At 47.2% G+C, this 12,812-nt stretch overlaps 1 protein-coding gene across 1 annotated transcript in view; it reads right to left on the minus strand.

Annotated features, from left to right (window-relative positions):
* Window positions 1–9,848, minus strand: part of SOCS6 (suppressor of cytokine signaling 6) — a 35,517-nt gene extending 25,669 nt beyond the window's left edge. Inside the window, exon 1 of the mRNA XM_080822235.1 lies at window positions 9,768–9,848. The gene's annotated coding sequence lies outside the window, so the exon portion shown is untranslated. The remainder of the gene's footprint in view (window positions 1–9,767) is intronic.
* Window positions 9,849–12,812: the final 2,964 nt, after the last annotated feature.

Here is a 12,812-nt window from a genome sequence, read left to right on the forward strand (position 1 = left end):
CCGGGGTCCTGGAATCGAGCCCTGCATCGGGCTCTCTGCTCGGCGGGGAGCCTGCTTCCTCCTCTCTCTCTGCCTGCCTCTCTGCCTGCTTGTGATCTCTGTCTGTCAAATAAATAAATAAAATCTTTAAAAAAAAAAACAAAAAACCTCCACAATCATCCATGGTTCCTCTCTCTCTCCCTTGCCACATTCGGGGTCATGGTTCAACTACTTTCAAAATACATGCAGAATCCAATCACCCGCTGCCACTTAACTGCCTGTGCTCTCAGCTGCAATAGTTAACTGCCTCCCAGTTTATTTCCTTGCTTTCTCCTCGGGCCTCTACATTCTTTTCTCACATGCTGACAGTGCCCTGAGTAATGAAGTCCTTTATCTCTGACCCAGGAGTGTCATGTCTTCTGGCAGCAATCATGAAACTGCCAGGCTAAGGTGACAGCTTGAGCACAAGGTGCAATCTCCTACTCGTCACAGTTCTTGACAACTACATGCAAATAAAAATAAATGAAAAATAGTAAATGGAATAGAATTCCTTTGACTCGTTTTAGGGCCTCCAGATCTTACACAACAAACTTTATTTTACAAAGAACTATGATTATTCGCATGATTACGAAGGTAGATAAAGAAATTTAAAGATAACCAAGTTAAGAAAAATGGACTTAAAACTGCCAAGTAATTCCAAATTTAATTAAGAATAAATTAAGGGTCGCCTGGATGGCTCAGTCGGCTAAACATCTGCTTTCAGCTCAGGCCATGATCCAGGGTCCTGGGATCAAGTCCCACACATCAGGCTCCCTGCTCAGCAGAGAGTCTGCTCCTCCCTCTCCCCATTGCCCACGCTCTCTCTCTAGTAAATAAAATCTTTAAAAAAAAAAGAATAAATTTATAATTACAACAAAAGCTCTAATAAATTTTCAAGTGATTCTCTCCCATCCTGTAGGCTACTGACACAAAAATATAGGGTAGCACTAGTTTGCTGTGTGACACTGAATCAATCTCTCCTTGGTGAGTCTGTTTTCCCATATAAAATAAGTTGATCTCTAAAGCATGCCCAGTTCTTTAAGTATCTGACTCAGGGGAAAGAAAAATATGCAGAGACTAAGGAATTTAACCTGCAAAAACAAAATTTTACACGAGCATCTCTAAGCATCTTTTTAACTGTGTTCAATACATTTCTATTAAGTTAAATATGAAAATGTTCACAAATCCAATCATTTAAAATGTTAAGGGAGCTGGCTTAAATAAGAATTGATTAATGAACTAAATTCACTCCTCTTTAACTTTTTAACTCAGACTTTAACATTTAAAATTTAAAAAGCAGAACACTTGGGGTGACTAGCTGGCTCGGTCGGTGGAGCACGCAACTATTGATCTTGGGTCCTGAGGTCAAGCCCCATACTGGATGTGGACATTACCTAAAAAATAAAATCTTATGGGTGCTTGGGTGGCTCAGTTGGTTAAGCAACTGCCTTCAGCTCAGGTCATGATCCTGGAGTCCCAGGATAGAGTCCCACATCAAGCTCCCTGCCGGGCAGCGAGTCTGCTTCTCCCGCTGACCTCTCTCTCCCTCTCTCATACTCTCTCTCTCAAACAAACAAATAAAATCTTTAAGAAAAAAAATCTTAAAAAAAGAAGGTAGCACACCTATATACCAGTTCATCACCGTCTATGAAGTATACACATATTCAATGTTTAACGTATACATCTTTATACATGCGTAGACACTTACAAATGTACTAGCTAAAAACTCCGCAAGTTCCCTAAACAACTGTACCGCTTTCATTGCCGATGACCAAGTACAGCCTCACTGGTTAAGTATCCAGTAGATAAGGCCCTTTGAGAACTTTTTTTTACAAACTGGTTAAAAGTAAGGTCCAAAGATCTATGTTTGCTGCTTTTGTTTTTATTCTGGCTTTAAAAGTGGAGGAAAAAACTAAAAAAATTAAGATACTGATCCACGAAGTCCAACATCTAGTGAAGAAGAGCTTCAGTCAAGACAAGAAAATGAAAGGGAAGAAATTACAGAAGAAACTGAAAATTTTCCTGTAAAGGAACAACATAAGCTCACAGATTGAAAGGATCCATGGAACGCTCAGTACAAAGAAGAACAATAATCAGGCACACCGTGATGAAATTTATAGGAGATAACAAAATGAAACTAAAAGCTTCCCCCAAAATAAGGGGAACATGACGTACAACTGATGGGAAACAGCAACTAACTCAGTAACGCTGCAAACTGGTGGTCCAACATCTTCAAAATTCCAAGAGCAAATTTCTTTTCAGTGTGGCATGCGTTCCCAGTCAGTGACTTCTTGTGCTTGTGCACACTTCTTGGCACCCGTGCAAGGCCACTGCTTCTGGTAAATGGACTGTGAGGAACGTGACATGTGTCACTTCTGGGCCAAATAGTTCGGGGCCAGCGTGACCCGTCAGCTCTCCCCTGCACCTGCTGTGGTAACCCAGAGCCGTGGGGGGGACAGTGACAAGGACCTGCGGGTGAAAGCAGACTGGATCCAAAGAAGACACAGGAAGAGAAGAGCTCAGGTGCAGTGCAGACTTGGGGAAAGCAAGACAGAACTTCTATTCACCCGCGAAAACTTGAGAGTTCATCTGTCACTGCAGCATCACCTACTCCATCCTGACTACAACAATAACCGAGGGGCGCCTGGGTGGCTCAGCTAGTTAAGCATCTGTCTACAGCTCAGGTCATGATCTCGGGGTCCTGGGATCGAGCCCCACATTGGGCTTCCTGCTCAGCGGGGAGCCTGCTTCTCCCTCTGCCTGCCGCTCCCCCTGCTTGTGTGCGCACACGTGTTCTCTCTGCCTCTGACAGATAAATAAAATCTTAAAAAAAAACAACAAATAAATAAAACAATAACCTAGAATTCTACACACAGCCAGACTATAAATTAGATATTTGGAACATACATGCTTTCTGACAAAGACTAAACAAAACACAACACAACAACCCCACCTTTCTCAGGAAGTTACTAGAATGAGCTCCATTAAATCAAGGAAGTAAACTAAGAAACAGAACACAGGTAGCCTCACTCTGGAAAGAAAAAAGAATCTCTAGGTTGCTATTATAGCTCCTGCTGTTCAGCCTGTTTAAGATAATGCCCCTGCCGCTTACGGTTCTTCCCAAACACAGTTCACCCGCCAAGAGCCGGCTCAACTGTTACCTCCTCTACGAAGACACAGATCCAAGTTCCCCACCTCCCAGGAGTGAATGAAAACATCGCGCATCCACAGGACGTGCACTCCAGCTGAGACTCTGCTAGCACTGTGGTCTATGACTTGGGCCGACTGCTTCACCTCAGTCTCCCTTTCCCCAGGATCTATGCAAGGATGAAGCTGGTCAATAACCAGAAGCTTCCTTTTAATTTTCAAATGCAGTAATTCTCCAAATGCACAAAACTAGTAAAATCCTAAAATAATTCTATGTGTGTTAAATGCTTACATACTCCCACAGTCCGTGACATTTGGTAATAATATTATTCCCCAGGTATATTTTTTTCACTTTCAAAAGCAATTGTCAACAGACAAAAATGATTATTGTCATAGGGATGATATTTCCTTTAAAACCAAAATTAAGCTTTAATAAGAAACATCTCATTACTATAAACACCAAAACAAAATTCGCAAAAGGAAAATCATACTAAGTAACAGTACACCAGTGAGAATTCACCTTACTTTACCAGTGTATTAACCCTGTTGCTTCAACCATCCAGTGTTGCCGGGGTACCCAAAATAACACCTATTCCCTACAAGGACAACCATTAGCAGTTCCAAAAAATTGGCTATCTAGAGCATGTGATGAATTCACCCTTCCTAAGTCATTCTAAAGAATAACATCAAATTCTTAAAATTGTTTTTGATGGACCTCTTTCCCATTGGGAGCCATATAGTCCTCTGTTCTCCTAAAAGGGCAACCTTAAACACAAGCGCACACGCCAAATATAATCTCGTGCTGTCACTGAAGTGCTGTACATAGACAGGTGCCTCTTCGGATGACCAAATTTACCTGCTGCAAAACTTCAGGATGGCATAGTGACATCTTCAGGTTCACTGATGCTCAGATAACGGTTTGTCTCCCAGGCCTTCAGAGATCTCCGTCTTTTCTTCTTTCTTTCTTCTCTATTACTCAACTCCCAAGGACTATTACTCTGCTCCCAAGGACAGTGGGACAGCCACTGCTCCCCAAACATAGTCTTCAAGTGTGATGCCCTTTTAATAATTTTAAGAAAACATTTCAGTGTGATGGCTGTTAACAGTGATAAAAATGTATGTATATATATTGCACCAGTATGAAAACAAGAGCCTGGAGCCTTGCAGAAGGCCGAGTGCCGTACCTTTGCTGGTCTACATCTCCCACCAGCTGATTGCAGTGACCCAGTGCCAAGCAACTCAATAGCTGTCCACATCTGTAACCCTCACGATCCTACTAGCTGGCACCATCAATACTTCCATGGGCTCCCACTGTCTTTCCTCTTTTATTTTCATTTTTCTTGTCCCTTTGGCCTTATACCCTGTCCCACACAGGGCTTCCTTAAGAAAAACCAAGTCTTGGGGTGCCCGGGTGGCTCAGTTGGTTAAGTGTCTGGCTTAGGCTCAGGTCACGATCTCACAGTCCTGGGATGGAGCCCCACACCGGGTTCCCCGCTCAGCGGGAAGTCTGCTTCTCCCTCTGGTGCTCCCCTGCTTGTGCTCTATCTCACACACACTGTCTCAAATAAACTAAATCCAAAAGAAAGAAAGAAAGAAAGAAAAACAAAGTCTTGCATACATGTTACTGATCACCCAGAATGCTCCTTTTAGCTAATCAGAGTATATCTTAAACTGATTATTTTTTTAAGGATTTTATTTATTTGACAGAGAGAAAGCACACAAGCACGGGGAGCAGGAGAGGGAGAAGCAGGCTCCCCAGTGAGCAGGGAGCCTGATGCATGGCTCAATCCCAGCACCCTGGGATCATGACCTGAGCTGAAGGCAGATGCTTAACTGACTGAGCCACCCAGGTGCTCCTAAAGCGATTATTAATATTAGCATGTTATATTCCAGGCACTGAATCCATACATTTCTGTGCGTTTTCTCATTTATTCTCCACAACAACACTGAGAAAGGCACTATTACTATTTTACAGATAAAACAAGTAAGACCGAATTTATTTTAAAAACCTACCCTAGGGCGCCTGGGTGGCTCAGTGGGTTAAAGCCTCTGCCTTTGGCTCAGGTCATGATCTCAGGGTTCTGGGATCGAGCCCCGCATCGGGCTCTCTTCTCAGCGGGGAGCCTGCCCCCCTGCCTGCCTCTCTGCCTACTTGTGATCTCTGTCAAATAAATAAATAAAATCTTTTAACAAATAAATAAATAAAAATAAAAACCTACCCTATAAAGTCACAGAGCTGAAATTCAAACCTAGATCTGCATCCCTATGGAAGACCACCTTCCCCAACCAGTTAGTTATCTAGGCCTCTTACTGGTCTGATTCCAAATGAGGTTTTTTCCCCTCCTGCTGAATTCCGCATCACATAACGGAGAATGCCAGAGGTGCCAGCTAACCATGGGTTTACCTTATCAAGCTACGTGAGCTAACATCAAGGGAAATGTGCTCTGGAGTTGTTACTCCCCATACACTATAGAGAACTACACTTCCAGAAGTGATGAAGGCCTGTGAATCTTCGTGAGTGGCCAGCTGGACACTTGAATAAGCTCGGACTCACATTATGGGTCTACAGCTAAAGACAGTTCATGGGGTACCTGCCTGGCTCAGTCAGTAGAGCATGTAACTCTTGATCTTGGGGCCATGAGTTTGGGACCCATGTTGGGAGTAGAGCTGACTTATAAAAACATAAACAAACAGACCAAAAAAAAAAAAAAGGTTCTCTGTGTAGGGTGAGTTGGGCCCTAAAGTTACAAGAACGTTGGTCTTATTAGTGTTACGATTTATTCAGCTGAGCAGATCAGATGGGGATAATAAGCAACACAAAAAGCCAAAGATTTCTGCCATCTACACTGTACACCCTCGCCTTTAATGTGTACACAACAACATAAAAACAACAAGCACTTTCTGTATGCCATGTCCCTACGGGATGTGCTAGGGAGACACAGAAACACAGAGCACATTCTGCCCACGTGGGACTTTGAGGAGGAGAAAGACCAAAAGAAATAAAGTAGTTATACGCCACAGTAAATGTTATGATGAAAACACACAAACTGGTAATACAGGACTCCTGAAGGGCCTAGAAGGAAGAGTAGTCGGGAAAGACTCCCTGATGCCACGAGCCTGGGATTGAGAGAGAATGAACTGACCATAAGAACAACACTCTAGGCAAGAACTACCCCGTCACAGATGAGGAGGCCAGAAGCAGCCTGGAACGCGAGAGAACAGAAAGGCTAGAGGGTTAACTTCATGGTGAGGGAGACAGGGTTGTTCGAGATGAATGGAAGAACTGGGCAGAAATCTTGTAGCCCATGGTAGAGAGTTTGGAGTTTACTTTAAATAAAATATATATTCACAATAACTCTGTCAGGTGGATTTATTGTCCTCACTTGAGCCCCACAGGAGGAGGACATGGAGGGGATATAAAAGGTGTTCAAGGTCACAAAGCTAGTAATGTATATTAAAGATCAAACACCACCAAAAGGTACTCACGACCCTTTGCAACATGAGAATTCAAATCTTAAATGACTTTATCTAAGTACATCAATTCTCGAAACATCAGTAAGTCCACGGGCACCTAAAAATAATGGCCCCATTAAGTAAAATTTAATGTTTGTATGCATCATCAGAGACCCTGAAGTCAGTTTAAAATGTGCCCTTAGTTCTAAGGCCTTCACTACTTACCTGCTAAACCAACACACTATACAGAATAACAAATTAACCACAAAAACATTAATGACAATTTCACTGTCGATGCAATTTAAAACATGTCCCAATGTTCTTTCGTTTTTACTCCCCGAACTACTCTTTCAATCTAGTCATAGAACAAAGTTCCCCCTTTTTATGGCATACACTAGTATTATAAATTTCTCCCTTGTAAAAGGAGTAATTTTACAGAACTACTCAGGCACCACAGATGTGCCGTTTCTAAAACTGGAAAAAGATTAGGGATGGGGACCAAGAACTGAAATAATCTTCACGTCCCATAAAAGATCCAACAAACAAAATAGCAAACAGTGATCTTAGCTTAGGTCATTTACTTACCTACTTACCGCTACTGAGTATTAAAATCTATGTGCACACATCCATTATACTATATATAAATAACACGGGGTATCTGACCTCATACTCAACATATTTGTGTAACAACCCATTCCACATGACTGCATATTTTTGAGAGAACAGTAATTGCCACAAATTGAAAAATGGACATAACATTTCCATTTTCAGACTATATTGTGACTCTTAAATAAGATCACACAATTACTTCTATGAGCAAAATAAAAGATACTTGCTATTTTTTTTTAAGATTTTATTTATTTGACACACTGAGAGAAGAGAGTGAGAGAGAGAGAGCACAAGCAGGGGAAGCTGAAGGCAAAGGGCAAGGGAAAAGCAGGCTCCCAGCTGAGCATGGTGACCGATGTGGAGCTTGAACCCAGGACCCTGGGCGGAAGGCAGACACCCAAAGACTGGCACCACCCAGGCGCCCCAAAGATACTTGCTATTAATAACACAAGCTTCCTGAAAACCGACCACAGTGGAGAAAAACTACCAGAGTTTTCTCTGAGGAGTGAAGTTACATAACAAGACAGTCTTAAGCAGACACTTGCTTCTGTTCCCCCCAAAAGAGGGGCGTTAAAAGGAATATTCCGGATGGCAAAATGGGTAGGAATCCAGTCAGCACAGCTTTTCCTCCAGGTCATGGCACTGCCCAGGTAGGCTACAGCCCAGGTCAAGGTCACCCAAACCCCTTCCCTGCCACTCCCTATAAGGTGCTGCCTTGGGACGATGCCACGTGACACCCGAGGGTGTGCCCCTCGGTTCTGGGGAGGCCCTTTTTAAGGCCTGCCCTATCTTCCCACTAAAAGAAGGCAAAGGGGCAGTGCCAGGTACCTCCGATCAACTTAGAAGGTATTTAAAGATCATAATAAAGGGGAAAATACTTCCAAAGAGATGCTGAATGGAGACCCAAAAAGGGTAAAGGCTCATCCTTAACCAGATCAAAGAGTGGAAAGCACTTGCCCAACCCGGGATAATAAGTTCTTCTGAGATTCGTTATCAAGTGGACGGTCTGTGAGCCAGCTTCCCCAAAGGCAAGGAGAAAACATTTCAGAAGGTACTGGAACCAAAGGGTTGAGGCGATATACTGTGTTTCGAACAGAGACAGATTCTGAAAGTTACCGCACCCGCGTAGATGATGCAGCAGTGAGGAAAAATCAGAAAGCCCACAGGAAAAGAGAAATATCACACGCTACATTTTCCCGCTTTATCTGTGAAACTTGGTAAACAATACCACTGATGTTTTTAAATAACGAGGATTCTCCACAGCACTGAGTATTCCACTTAACATTCATTCATTCAAATACGCTAAGTGGATTTCACGCTATTTGTTGGGTTTTTTAAAGCCAAGATAAATGTGCGCCTGCCATGGTTGAGAACACCTCCGACATCTCGTCCTGAAGTAGAAGGCAGTTTACTTTTGTTTGATTACAAATATCTGTATTCCAAGAAACCCCGGCAATTAAAAACGTATTGGGGAAACGTGTGATGTCTCGTTCGCATTCTTATTGTGGTTACTACGTTGTCCGTCCTCACACCCAGGAGCATGTTGCCTCACCCAGGACAGACGTTCGAGAAACATTTGCTGAACTGAATTCAACATGGTCCATTTCGTTACCGGCAGCCTGAGCTTTGTCACCTATTCCCACCTGGCCCTTAATTCCAAAAAGTGGGGACGGGAACCCCAAATTCCACTTTCCGACTAACTGTGAAGTTGGCATCCAGCCTGCTGCACACATTCCAAGTTCTGTGCCAGGACCTGCCACCGAGAAATGTCAATAGTTGTGCTACATAATGAGCCACAATGGTGTCCCTGAAGTTGCCAACTCCTGAAGCAAATTGAAAATTAAGGCCTGTCTCGCTTCCAGGGGCCGTTGAAAAGCCCACAGCCCCCACATCCGTGCGAGTAAATCCCATCCAGCAGCACCGTCACGCGCGGCACACGCGGGGGGCCCCGGCGCGACCTCCCGGCGGGCGGGGGCGGCGGCGGCACCGCCGGGGCCTGGGCCCTCCCGAGCCCGCGCGCCCTCCGGCCCCTGGACCGCAGCCCGAGCCCGAGCCCGAGGACCGGCCGAGCGGGCCAGGCGGCGGGCTGCGAGCCGCGCAGGCCCCGCGCCGCCGCCCCAGGCCTTCGCCGAGCCCCGGCCTCTCGCCGGCGGGGCTGCGGGCAACAAAGGCGGAGGCCCGGCCCGGCGCGCCGCGGACGGGGAGGCCGAGGGGTCGGACCGGCGCTCGGCGGAAGCAGGCCTCGGCCCTTCCCCGCCCGGCTCCCCGCCCGGCCCGGCTTCCCGGACGCCGCTTCCCCGCCGGCCGCCCCCCACCCCATCCCCGCCCGCGGACCCGCCGCGGCGGCCCGGGCCTCGCGCCGCCTGGACCCTCGGCTGCAGGCGCGCCGGGCGGCCTCCCCAGCCCCGCGCGCGCCGGATCCGCCCCCGCCGCCCCGAGGGGAGCAGCGGCCCCCGCGGCCAGTTTCCCGGGTTACGGAGGAGAGGGCGCAGAAAGCAAAGCCCGGACCCAGCCCCCGACTCGGCTCCGCAGACGCTCACCCGGCGGCGGCCCGCTCCGCTTCCTCGCCCAGCGCCGGCGCGACTGCCGCGCTCGTCCCTCCTCTCCCGCAACTCCTCCTCCCTCCTCCTTCTTCCTCCTCCTCCTCCTCCAGGAGGGGCGCGCGGCGGCGCCTGGGCCCGAGCGCCGAGCCGGAGCGGAGGAGCCGAGCGGGCCGCCCCGCGCCCTCTCCTCGGCCCGCGGCGCAGGCGGGCGTCCCGGCGCGGGGGGCGGGCCGGGCGGGGGGCGTCCGGGGGCGGGGGGCGGGGACGCGCGGGGTCGCCGGCGTCCCGGAAGGGGGAGCCGGGGCGCGCGGAGGGCGCCGGGGGCACGGGCGCGTCGGGGGACGCGAGGGGCAGAAAGGCGCGCGAGGGGCGTCTGAGGGCCGGGGGCGCGCGGGGTCTGGGAGCGTGCGGGAGTCGTGGGGGTGGGGTGGGGTGCCGCGGGTCGAGGAGGGGCGTTCGGCGGCCGGAGTTTGGGGGGGGGGGCCCGAGCTGCGTCCCGACCGGCGTCCCCCGAGCTCTGGGGGCTGCTCCGGCCGCTCCTACCGCGCTAGTTCTTCGTCCCCGCCTCCCCTCTTCGGAGGGCCGGCGCAGAGGAGAAAATCGCGGCACTTGGGCGCCGGCCCTCCCTTTGCCTCTGCGGCGGGGGTGGCGGCCGAGGGGCGCCCACCTGGCGCGGCGACCCCGGCCTGGTCTCCGCCGCGAGCGAGGGACCGAGGACGGCCGAGCACGCCTGCCGGGGCAGAGCCCCCTGTGGGGAAGCCCTGCCCCACCCCTTCTCTGGCTTCCTCGTCAGATGTGTTTGCTGACCGAAAACTTACTGCTTGCTGTAAGCCGTCTACTTCTCCCTCTAGTACTTTTTAACGTTTTATACCGTAGTTCGCTATTGTTTGTGCCGCTGAATTTCACGGTAGTGGGAAGTAAAAAGTTTCCTGTTGGTAACTTGATTTCTTTGGAAATCGGCTGAATGTGCCACCGACGTGTAGCCATACCAGCGGATTTTGTTTTTGTCAAAAAACACAGGAAAAAAAATTCTTTTCTCTTTTGATGAAAAGCTATTAAAGCTAAGTGTCGTTAAAAGTATTTTTTACTTTAAACGTTGTATTTCTTTAATAGGAGCTTTTAAAAGAGAAACATAAGTTCATGTTCAAGTGTGAATTTATATCTGAATTACATCTCAATAAAGCTGTTAGTTTAAAAAAGCTCAAGTAATTGATCTTAATTACTATAAATGTCTAATTACAATATTCATCTAAACAAAATCTAGATTAGTAATTTAAAAATTGGATTATCAGGTAATTCGATCGGTTTTTATGACTGAAGAGTATGTATGAGGCTGATGTCATCTGGTGTGTGTGATTCACCAGCCCCGGTGTTCTCTTCAGTCCTTACCTGTGTTTATGAATAAACCTGCACTGTTACTGTTATCCCGATGTAAATGCTGCTCAATTCTCAAATGTCTACTTGTAGTGAATGTAAACTAAATAGAATGGCCAGAGAGGTTAACAGTAATAAGAAGCAAACTTCTCAACCCCACCCCTTCTTGTTTTAAGCCCCCTCAGAAGGAGAGTGTGTGGTATGGATTAGTGGGGTCTATCATCTGATCCAAAGAACCCAGTAGCCCCCCAGGGGCAGTGGGCCTGATGAGCACTTAGCCAAGCAATGCACTGACTCCTCCAGCAGATACGATCAAACCCTGGACTTCTGAGTCTGTCAGAGCTGGTCAGCATCTTGGCTTCGATAGTTCATACAGTTGTGACCTTAACCAAGGTTCTCAGCTGTAATTTCAGATTCTACTTGTAAAGAAGCACGGTGGGGATGGGGGAGTGGCTTTTGAGGTGAACTATGTCAGATAGCTGTGAAGATGACATGAAATAATGCACAAAAACCACTTAATTTGGTGCCTGGTCCAGAAGGATTATCATTACTAGGTAATGTATATTTTATGAGCCAGGCATTGCATTAAGTGCTTTTGAATATATAATCTCCTCTAATTTTAACAAGTATCTATAAGTTGAGTGTTATCATCTCCACATTACAGATGATGAAAACGAGCCTTCTTGTGTATAAGTAGGAAATAACTTTCACCCAGCTATTATGGGGCAGAGCTGAAATTCAGACTTCGGTCTCTCTGACTCCAGAATATGAGCTTTGAACCACCAGGTTAAAATAGTATTAGTAATGCAGCAACAACTTTAGTGTAGAGTTCCTAGTGGCTGAATACACGATTAAAATCTTCCTGCTCGCCTGAATTCCAAACACTTCTTGGCAGTAGACACGTGCTCTCATCCAAGCCTTCCTCTATCAGCAGCTCAATCACCCTTCGGGGGAAATCTTATCTTTGCTGATACTCAGCCCTGCTGAGAGGCAGGCCCAGGACTAAGACTGCCGTTTACACTCTTGCCCAGGATTCTCACCCTGCAGCAAGTGATGCAAACAAGGAGAGTGGAGGGGAGAAGGGGATTGACCCACCCTCGTAGGGTCCCTGGACCAGATGGTTCCTTGTGCCTGCCCCCTAATGCCTTCTGATAAACTCCCGTTTTGCTCCTGCTAACGAATTTCCATTTTCTGCAACCAAAAAGGCTATATGATAGATACACGTACTTGCTAGAAGATAATAGTAGCAAAGGGTCCTATTGAAACTCTCCTATTGAGGGAGCATGGTTCCACCTTTTCCTCCTAAAGTCATAGCTTCTAGAGCCAGAAAGACCTTTCTTGGTCAACAACATCAATATCACCATTTTACGGAGGAAGAAACAGACTCAGAGATGGTATGACCTGTCCAAGATGACTAAGTTAAAAGCAGCTGAGTCATGACTTGGACTGCCATCCCCGGACTTCCAGTCTGGTTTGATTTCTAGTATTAAATAAATGTCTTACCTTCCTCGAGAAGGGGGAAAAAAGGAGCCCAGACTTGAGAAAATTGGGTGGAAGCAGGATGGGATACAGCGGCAGCCTTCCACCCTCTGGGCCCCCGGAGAAAGCTGCCCGAGCAAGCAGAATTCCACACCCTTAATTTTCCTTTCTCCTTCCCAGGGCCCTTCT

The sequence above is a fragment of the Martes martes genome (genome assembly GCF_963455335.1).
Source record: "Martes martes genome assembly, chromosome: 13".
In the NCBI taxonomy this organism is placed as follows: domain Eukaryota; kingdom Metazoa; phylum Chordata; class Mammalia; order Carnivora; family Mustelidae; genus Martes; species Martes martes.